The following is a 9,815-nucleotide window of genomic DNA, read 5'->3' as shown; positions in this document are numbered from 1 at the left end:
TGTAGACACACTCACTTTGGACTGCAAGAAGATCAAACCAGTCCATACTCCAGGAAATAAAGCCAGACTTCTCACTTGAGGGAATGATATTAAAGGCAAAACTGAAATACTTTGGCCACATAATGAGAAGACAGGACAGCCTGGAGAAGATGCTGATGCTAGGGAGAGTGGAAGGCAAAAGGAAGAGGGGCCGACCAAGCACAAGATGGATAGATGATATTCTAGAGGTGACAGACTCGTCCCTGAGGGAGCTGGGGGTGGTGACGACCGACAGGAAGCTCTGGCGTGGGCTGGTCCATGAAGTCACGAAGAGTCGGAAGCAACTGAACGAATAAACAACAAGACACACTCATTGCACTGAAAGTGATTTTGATTTTAAGAGGACCAAGTGTTCTTCTTTTAATTTTGCAGGTCAGAGAACAAGAGGAGAACCTTCTGATCCAACATCCAATGACTTATATCCTTTTCTTAAATTGGCATAATTTTCTGTTGCTTGTGAAGAAAGGGCTGAATACCATCCCTGTCATCCCAAACCAAATCATACTTAATTCAGGAACATTACTAGTGTAGGCAGTTATGCAATTATCCACTGGCTATTTAAACATTAATTTAGCTTTTGCAGATTAATGCCAGCCAAATAATCTTAGTCTGTATGAAGACATATACAGACTTTATGCCATGGTGCTGACAAACACACCATCACTATTCCTATTAGTTGGGAATAACACCTAGTAATATTATTGCCTATGGACTTACTCTATCTTCTTGGAATGTATTGAGATTTCCCTATTCTTTCTCTATCATGGATGTCCTCAGAAGGAGAGCAAGTGGGGAACAAATGACAAAATGTACTTTGCAACTCAAAACCATGTGACTTACATGTGTCCTTGCATACAACTTCAAGATACAAACATGAAAGGCCAGGATTTGCATTAGTATGTCATGACTCATGTTTTGTCATTTTTTCATCACTGTGATTTTTACCAGATGCCTATATCCAGCATAGATACATTTTGAGCATGGATACATTTTGAGTTGCTGTATTCTTACGAAACAAAACTTAAAATGATATGAGTGTTCCAAAACTTGAAATATTTGATCCCACCATAGGAAACAGTGGGAATTGGAACAAGACCTATGGTCCTTTGTTTTTACCCCAAAGCCAAAGAGTAGTTGGATGGCAGTCCATGCTGACTACTACCAGCCAGCTAAATTGCAAAAAAATTGGTCAAGGGATTTTTAAAAAAATGTAATAACATTAAAACAAATCCAGATAGGAAACAATAAGAATGCAGTTCTACTTCACTTTTTGGAAAATCATTGTAGTAGAATCTGTTATTAGTTCCCTCTCTTTTCTTATTTTAATCGGGAAATATTTTCAATTTTTAAAAATAGAGTTGCTGATTCAGTACAGTAACAGGACAAAAGAGCTATTCGTTGTAATAATGCTATCACTTAATGCCTCCCCTATTCTGACCATTAAAAGTCCAGGCTTGAAGATAAGCAAGCCCAGGCATGCAAACTCAAACTTTACTTTTATTCCTATGAGGTTTTCTTTGTTTATTTCTTTATATTTATTGAGAATTTTACATACAGTAAAAGTCAAATCTAAAGGAAAAGATAGAAAAGAAAGAAAAGAAGAAACTAAAGTTATAAAATATAATAACTTCTGTCCTTCTCTTCAGCAGATAATTGCAATCTTATAATCCTCCCTACCTCTTAGATGTTATACGAATCCCTTCAACCCCTCACTTAGTCCACATCTTTTTTAATCCTCAAACCCACAAATCATCATATCATTTTTTCTTCTTTCAGCAAAAAGTCCATAGAAGGTTTCCAGTCTTTCAGAAAAGTTTTTGTTGTTTTTCCTATGATCACAGCTGAGAGCAGGTTTGCCATCTCAGTGTGGTCTGACATTTTCACAATCCATTCTTCCACTGTGGGAATTTCTTCTTCCATCATTGAGCATACAATAGTCTTGCTGCAGTTACCGTATACAAAATCAATCTGCCATAAGTCTTTTCTAGTTCATTGCTCATAAGCCGCAATTAAAAAATAATAAGTAAAAAAGTAAAAAAGTTCTGGTTTCTTCACAATATTTATCTTTAAATTTTAAAGATCCCTATGAGGTTTTGTTAATGTTTGAAAAAATCCTGCCATTCAACAGTTCTGGCTTTTTGGTGTGTTGCTTTTGGTTGAAGTTTTTTATTCAGATGGAGAGGTGGCTGCTACCTCCAAAGAAAGAAGAGATACTACCTATACAAAAACACTCAGTAAACTAGTCAAACTATCATACTTGTTTGCATTTTTAAATGCCTTCAAAAGCTCGTCATCATCCGGGAAGAAGACCATGCATTGAATGCAAACACATATCAGAACTGATACTCACATACCATTGTACAAATATATTTGCATTTATACAGCCTCAACGGTATTGACAATGCTAATGTACAAAACATAGTGGTGCACATACACAACTCTATTACTTGCCTCAAAATAAAGAACAGCACAATGTACTTGTCAACCTGTTGGAAGAAAATCTTGCCAGGTCCGTTCCGAGCCGGCAATGAAAGTTCTTAGGCAATTAAAGGCCTAAGGTGTGTTGCTAAGGAGGCGGGCCTTCTCTGCAATAGCACCCGCCCTTTGGAATATCCTTCCCCTGGAAGTGAGATTAGCTGCCTCCCTCCTGGACTTTAGGAAACAGCTAAAGACCTGGTTTTGTAATTATGCCTGGGGCGGGAGGGAGAGTAGCCATTTCTGGGGATGGTTAGTTTCTTAGAAGGACCCAGTTCTGCCTGCAAATCATAAAGAACTTTTAACCATCGAGGTTTTTATTATATTTATTGTATCTGTATTGTAGGGTTTTATAGTTTTATAGTTTTATCTTTTATTGTAAACCGCCCAGAGTCCCTTTTGGGAGATGGGCGGTGATAAATTTGATTAATAAATAAATAAATAAATAAAATCGCTTGAACAGAGATATATTTTATTGTCTGAGAGCATGAAGTACAGAGCAATCAGCTGTCAGAGGTGGCCCCACTTGTATTTTCCCCACAAGCTCTTTACATAGGAGAGCTTGGCTATTGTTATGCAAAAGTGTTCCCGCCCTCTAGGAAATTCTGAGAAGGCGCACTTAGCTGGTTTCTTGGAAGGGGGTGCTCTCTAGGAATTCTAGGAAAGTGCAGTTTACCGGGGTTCAGAGAGGAGGCGCTCTGTGGTCAGGCTCCCTGCTGTTTGTGGTTTCCTGCTCTCAGTCTAGGTTCCCTGGTGGGCTGTTGCTTTGTCTACTAGCTTGGAATGTTTTGTTACTTGATTATGGAGATCTCTTTGGCTGGGGAAAAATGTTTACCTGGATGGGCTCTGCTAATTTCTAGAACCTTTTGTCTTACAAGGTCTCTGATTAAGTCTGAAGGGAATCTTTTATCTAAACCAGCAGTTCCCAACCGTTTTGGCACCAGGGACTGGTTTCGTGGAAGGCAATTTTTCCATGGTCCGAGGGGGGATGGTTTCGAGATGATTCAAGCGCTCCTTCTTTTTCCCATCCTTTTATTCGTTTTTCTTCATGCCGTTTGGAGATAGCAGCCAATGGGCTTGCTTTCTCTGACAGGAGGTGGAGCTCAGGCGGTAACACGAGTGATGGGGAGCGGCTGTAAACACCCAGGCTGTAAATTCGCTCACTCGCCCACTGCTCACCTCCTGCTGTGTGGCCCCGTTCCTAACAGGCCACAGACCAATACCAGTCCGCGGCACGGGCGTTGGGGACCCCTGGTCTAAACAGTTGGGGCCTGTCACATTTTAATTTCTTGCATCCTTTTTGTATTGAACCCATTCTATTTTGTGACTTTTAACCTTTCACCTTGCTCAAGGAGGGGAAGCAATGTGGTGGGAAACAGTGTTTGAGGAAGACAGTATGGCGGAGAAGGGGAGATCTTCCCACAAACCTACATGAACTCATCTTGAACTGTAACCTGAACTTATGCACAGAAATTCAGATTAATGTTGGATACTTGATTGTGTGTATATTAGACACATACTGAAACAATTTTTAAGTACTGAGTCGATATTTCAATATTTTGATATTTGCATATCCCCCAAAGAGATATACTCAGTTATTATTTGTGCTGCAATCCATAGACTACCATCTGTCAATAACCTGCACAAGGGCCATCTCTGAATGTTCAACCTCACATCTGAGTGGTGCTAACCTTGATATGTTTGAATTGCTTCCAAAAGACCATTCCTTCACTGGAACTTTCCATACAAGATATCCATTTTAATCGTTATTTTAATATTTTGTCAATAAATATGTTCCCTGCTTTGAGATGACTTTTGACAAAGGAAATAGCCTAAAATCAGTTAAATAATTGTAGGTCTCTGTTTTGAGGCTACAATAAACTACATTCCTGCTGGTTAGGAACCCTGGGAGATGTAGAATCAATGACTTGGAGGGTACTAGGCTGGAGAAGGCTAGGGTTTTTTAAACCTCTCTGTAGTTCATAAAACACTTGTATGTATTCCCTCTTCTATGGTTGTGTATTGCATATACTGAACCAGATCTGACCATTTAAGTCATGTTCATGGCTCTGTGTTTGTTATCTGAATATTTAAATAAATAGGTATCAAGAAAACCGATATTTTGCATCTCTTTGCATTCTGTGTAGTATTCTTTTTTAATTTCTTTAATATACAAAAAGAAAACATATTAAAAAAACAAAAGTAAAACCAAAAGACAAAAGCATATTATGTCTGTGTATATGTCTATGCATATGTCATTTAAATGTATTATAAACAGACAAAATAAGATTGTGAAGATATATTTTTTTTAATGATGGACATAAAAACGATAAACATAGTAGCTGCTTGGGGATATTTATGTATTCATGGTTGTATTATTGCATATACTTCATGGAAAAATAGTAAAATAACTAAACAAGAAATTTCAAAAATAAAGTTGAATATATATGCAAGTCATGGTTGGTAAGAGTTGACACTGACTTGATACCACATAATCAATCAATCATGCAAGGTAACTATATGAGAATTATCTAAAACTTTATGTTTCCAAATTGTGTCATAATTTCTTTTATGCATCTGATATGTATTATTAATTGAATCACATAAAACAAAGATACTGAGACTAAGGGGAAAGACCTGATAAATATTGGCCTTTTGATTGACACAGCAACAAAGTTATATTGGCCAAGAAGGCCCGTGACTCAGGATGAGTTGTCGCCCAATAAACCACACTGAGGTGAGAAGGTCCTTTGTTCTCTTTTATTTCTGTGCATAGCAACAAAAGAGGTCTCCTGCCCAAGTGCAGAGAACCCCGAACAACAAATCTGACTTCCCTTTTATACATTTTCTGGCAAGGAAACAAAGGCGACAAAAGCTTTTCATTGGCTGGCTCCCTTGGTGTCTGCGCAGTAGCTCTACGTGCTATGTGCTATCCCGTAATATCCCTTAGCATGTTCTATGTTTTCTAAAATCCTAGCCTTGGGTCTGTGTGTTTTACTATGCTAATTAGCTCTTAGGTCGCAACTAGGTTAGCTGGTTGTCTCCTTTTTTCCCAGTTTAACAGTTTAGCAGGGTGGGGGAGCAGGTTGCTTGAAAGATTACAGACATCTGTGAGGCCCTCCTCTCTTTTACTTAAGGCTATCACTCTAACAGCTGGGGAGAGAGGAGGGACAGTGATTTGTTGCATCAGCCAGAAAGAAAGCAACAATTTTCCACCTGTGCCTTGTTAGGAGGCAAGCATTAATAAATTTTAGCAAAGCATTAAACAATAAATTTTCTATGGGCCCCTAGGCTCTCAGGAATGTAATTTCTATTTCTAAGGATGCTCAGGACAAAGTATATAATGTCTCTGATTTAAAAAACAGAATTTTAAAATTTTTGAACTCATTTTTATAATACTAAGTCAAATGATACTGAGGGAAGAAATTAATCATTTAAAATATAATAGCTCTTAGAAAGATTATACATGACCAACCTTCTGATTTATCTCTTCAGAAAATAATAGATATTATTAAATCTATGAAAGCAGGAAAAGCTGGTTCTGATGGTTATCCTACTGAGTGCTATGAGTCACACACTGATTTTTTTGACTCCTATATTGTTTGCCATTTGTAATAATGCTTTTTAAAATATGTTTTTCTAACTTTCTTTAGTGAGTCTTATATAACTGTGATTTTGAAGGCTTGTAAAGGTGTCTGGTTTTGCAAGCTGTATGTGATGGAATGTGTTCCTGAAGGAGGGGGTGATGTGGATTCCAGCAATGCTGCTGGTTCCCAGGGAGTGAACGCATTCCAGACTGATAAGAGGCTTCACAGCCCAGACTCTGTTGCTGGGAAGGTTAAGAGGTTCAAGGTAGCTCTGCCCTAGAGCCTTTCTGGGTTATTTTTCCTTAGGTTAGTTGAGCAGCCTTAGTCTGGCAAGATTCTGTCTATAAGTTGAGAACAAATAACTAGAGGTGGAATACTGGCTCAGCATGATTCTTGGCCTAGTTTCCTGACATCAATCTTGCCAGACTCCACACTCCCATCAGAGAGGGAGGAAATTTTTTACAACATGGCTTCGGATATCCAGGGACAAACGCTTATTCCACAACATTTGGCAGCAGCCTTAATGTAACACCAGCAGCAAGTGGATGCACAGATCAATAACTTGCAGGCAGTGATGATGCAGATGCTACAGCAGCCTGGGCAAAACACCCAACAACCGGCAGTGGTAGCAGCAGCTCAGCCAGTGCTGCTGAGGACCCATGGCAGCTTACCGGAGAAGTTTGGGGGAGAAGCTGACCAATTGAGGACTTTCGCTACTCAGTGTGGAACATTCATAGACAGCAGACCTGATGAGTTAACAACAGATTGCTCCAAGGTAGCTTTTGTTTTAAGTCTGTTAAAGGGGTTGGCAGCAAAGTGGGCCATTCCCATGATGGAAAACAACGACCTGATTCTGGACTACCAGATCTTCATGGGGAGATTCAGAGGCCACTTCGGGGACCCCATCAGGAGAGTCACAGCCAATTGGGAAATTCTGAGACTCAAACAAGGCAACAGGAGAGTACGACTTTTCATTGCAGATCTCAAGCTGTTAGCTGGAGACGTCAACTGGAATGAGAGGGCCCTGATGGAGTGCCGATATTCAAGATGAGCTGATTAGGCAGGGAACCCCAGCCACCTTAGATGAGCTGTACCAGCTTTGCATGGTGATTGATGCCTGGCTAGAAGAATTGAAGCACCATCAAGTGGTTAGAGGCAGAAGTGGCTACAGATCACTCCTTAATGCATTCACAGCTCTCCCTGCTGTGGCCTCATACCCAGAGGTGGGGTAGCCAATGCAAATTGATGCTGTAAAAAGATCAGTCTCTTCAGCGGAGAAGCAGAGACGTCGAGATCTGGCTCTCTGTTTTTATTGTGGAGCCTCAGGGCATATAGTGAGAGTGTGCCTGGCAAGAAATCCACTGGCTGGGGCTAAGTCAGTGGAGCAAACTGCAGAGAAGTGCCCAGCTCCTTCCACAGCTACTAACCAGGGAAACTCCACCAGCCTCCCTCTCAAGGTCTCACAAGGGGAGCCATCAAGCAAGTGAGAAGAGCTCATTCTGAAGACAGCAGGCAAGCCTTTTTATCCCTGTCACAGTGACCTTACAGTCGGGGTGCAGGATACAGCTAGAAGCTCTTTTCAATTCTGGGGCTACCATGAATTTCATAGATGTAGAGATGGTAGAGAAGTTGCAGCTACCTACGGTACAACTACCAGAACCCATACAGGTAGAGACTATAGATGGCCAACCCTTGAAAGCAGGACCAATTGTACAGTGTACAGCCCCGTTGCAACTAATGACGGGAGAACACACAAAATTGCTTCCCCTTTATGTGACTGCTTCACTGCAGGTACCTATAGAGATGGGCACTGCATCGCTGCATCTCCATAACCCATCAGTGAATTGGGCAACCAGGACACTCTCTTTTCTCTCCCCAGATTGCCAGCACCAGAAGTTGCAAACAACCACATTCTCAGCTCCTTTGGTACTCCTGAAGGCAGGGGTGGGTAGAGCTGCCCACCAAGTATGCTGAATTTGCAGATGTCTTTGGAGAGGAAGAAGAGGCTGCCTTTCCCCCTCACAGTGCAATTGCCCAATTGATCTGAAACTGGGAGCAAAGATCCCAGCCAAGCGACAGTATCCTATGTCTGCCAAGGAGCTAGCCATTCTGAAGGAGTACTTGGATGTAAATCTCAAGAAGGGATTTATCAGGCCATCAAAGTCACTGGCCTCTGCCCCAACTTTCTTCATTCCAAAGAAACCAGACCCACAAAACTTGATCGCACAGAAGATGGGTGAGGAAGCTCCCATGCACACAGTCCATGATACAAGAACCTCAATAAGGTCACCCTCTGTTATCATTACCCACTTCCTCTCATAACAGACCTCCTGGACCATTTACAGAGGGCGCACATCTTTACCAAGTTAGACCCCAGGAATGCTTACAACCTCGTTCGGATGAAGGAGGGCCATGATTACCTGACAGCCTTCGATATCAGGTATGGAAAGTTTGAATATACAGTAATGCCCTTTGGACTGGCTAATTGTGAGGCATATTTTCCAGATTTATGAATCACACTTTTTCTGACATAATCGATGCCTACATTGTGATTTATCTGGATGATATCTTAATCTATTCTGATGATGCAACATCACATGTAATGCACGTCAGGAATGTTTTGCAAAGACTGAGGAAGAATAAGCTTTTTGCCAAATTGGAAAAATGTGCTTTCGATCTGAATCAATTGGACTATTTGGTGTACAGGATCTCCACAGAGGGGCTTCAGATGGACCCAGCAAAGGTCCAAGCAGTTTTGTCATGGCATCCTCCCTGTAATGTAAAGGATGTGCAGCACCCTGGGATTTGCCAACTTCTGCAGAAAGTTCATCCCTAACTTCACTGACAAGGTAAAACCTCTTTTGCAGCTTTTAAAGAAGGGGAAGAAATTTGCTTTGATGGAACATGAGCAGTTGGCATTCCAGGAATTAAAACAGTTCTTTGCCTCGCAGCCCCTCCTCCGTCACCCCGACCCCTTCCAGGAGTTTGTGCTCCAGATGGATGCTTTTGATGTGGCTGTAGGGGTAGTCCTACTACAGGCTGGGAAAGTAGGAGGGGGGAAGTTACTCCCGTGTGCCTTTTTCTCTTGCATGCTGTCACCTACAGAAAGAAACTATGATGTATTTAATAAGGATTAAATATTGTAAGCTGCCTAGAGTCACTTGTTAAGATGGGCGGCTATAGAAATGAAACAAACAAACAAACAAATAAATAAATAAATGGAGTTGCTAGCAATCAAGACAGCCTTCCAAGACTGGAGGAAGTGGCTGGAAGGAGCAGCATTCCCTATACAAGTTTGCACAGACCATAAGAATTTGGAAGTGATGCAAAGTACTCAGTCACTCACCCCCCAGCAGGTCAGATGGAGTCAGTTCTTTTCCCAATTCGATTTCTACATAACGTACATCCCAGGGTGCAAGAACCACTTACCAGACACCCTATCCCATAAACCGGAGTACATCTCAGCCCAACAGCCAAGACTCCAGGCAGCAATGTTGTAGCCCTGCAACTTCAGGCAGTGCTGCAAAGGCGCCAGCTAGAAAAGATAGGAGCTGGATGGCAAGCTGGGGATCTCTTTGCACAAATCTGTCAGGGTTTGAGGCAAAGAAACAACACTGAGCCAGGAATTAGGCTCTAGTTCTTTACTGTTTCTACCAAACACAGAATCTTGCCAAACTAGGCAAGGCCAAATGGTGCTAGGGAGAAATACTCCAG

Source organism: Candoia aspera, chromosome 5 (assembly GCF_035149785.1).
Source record: "Candoia aspera isolate rCanAsp1 chromosome 5, rCanAsp1.hap2, whole genome shotgun sequence".
NCBI lineage: Eukaryota > Metazoa > Chordata > Lepidosauria > Squamata > Boidae > Candoia > Candoia aspera.
The sequence above is the reverse complement of the archived record's forward strand: the minus strand, read 5'-3'. Positions refer to the sequence as shown.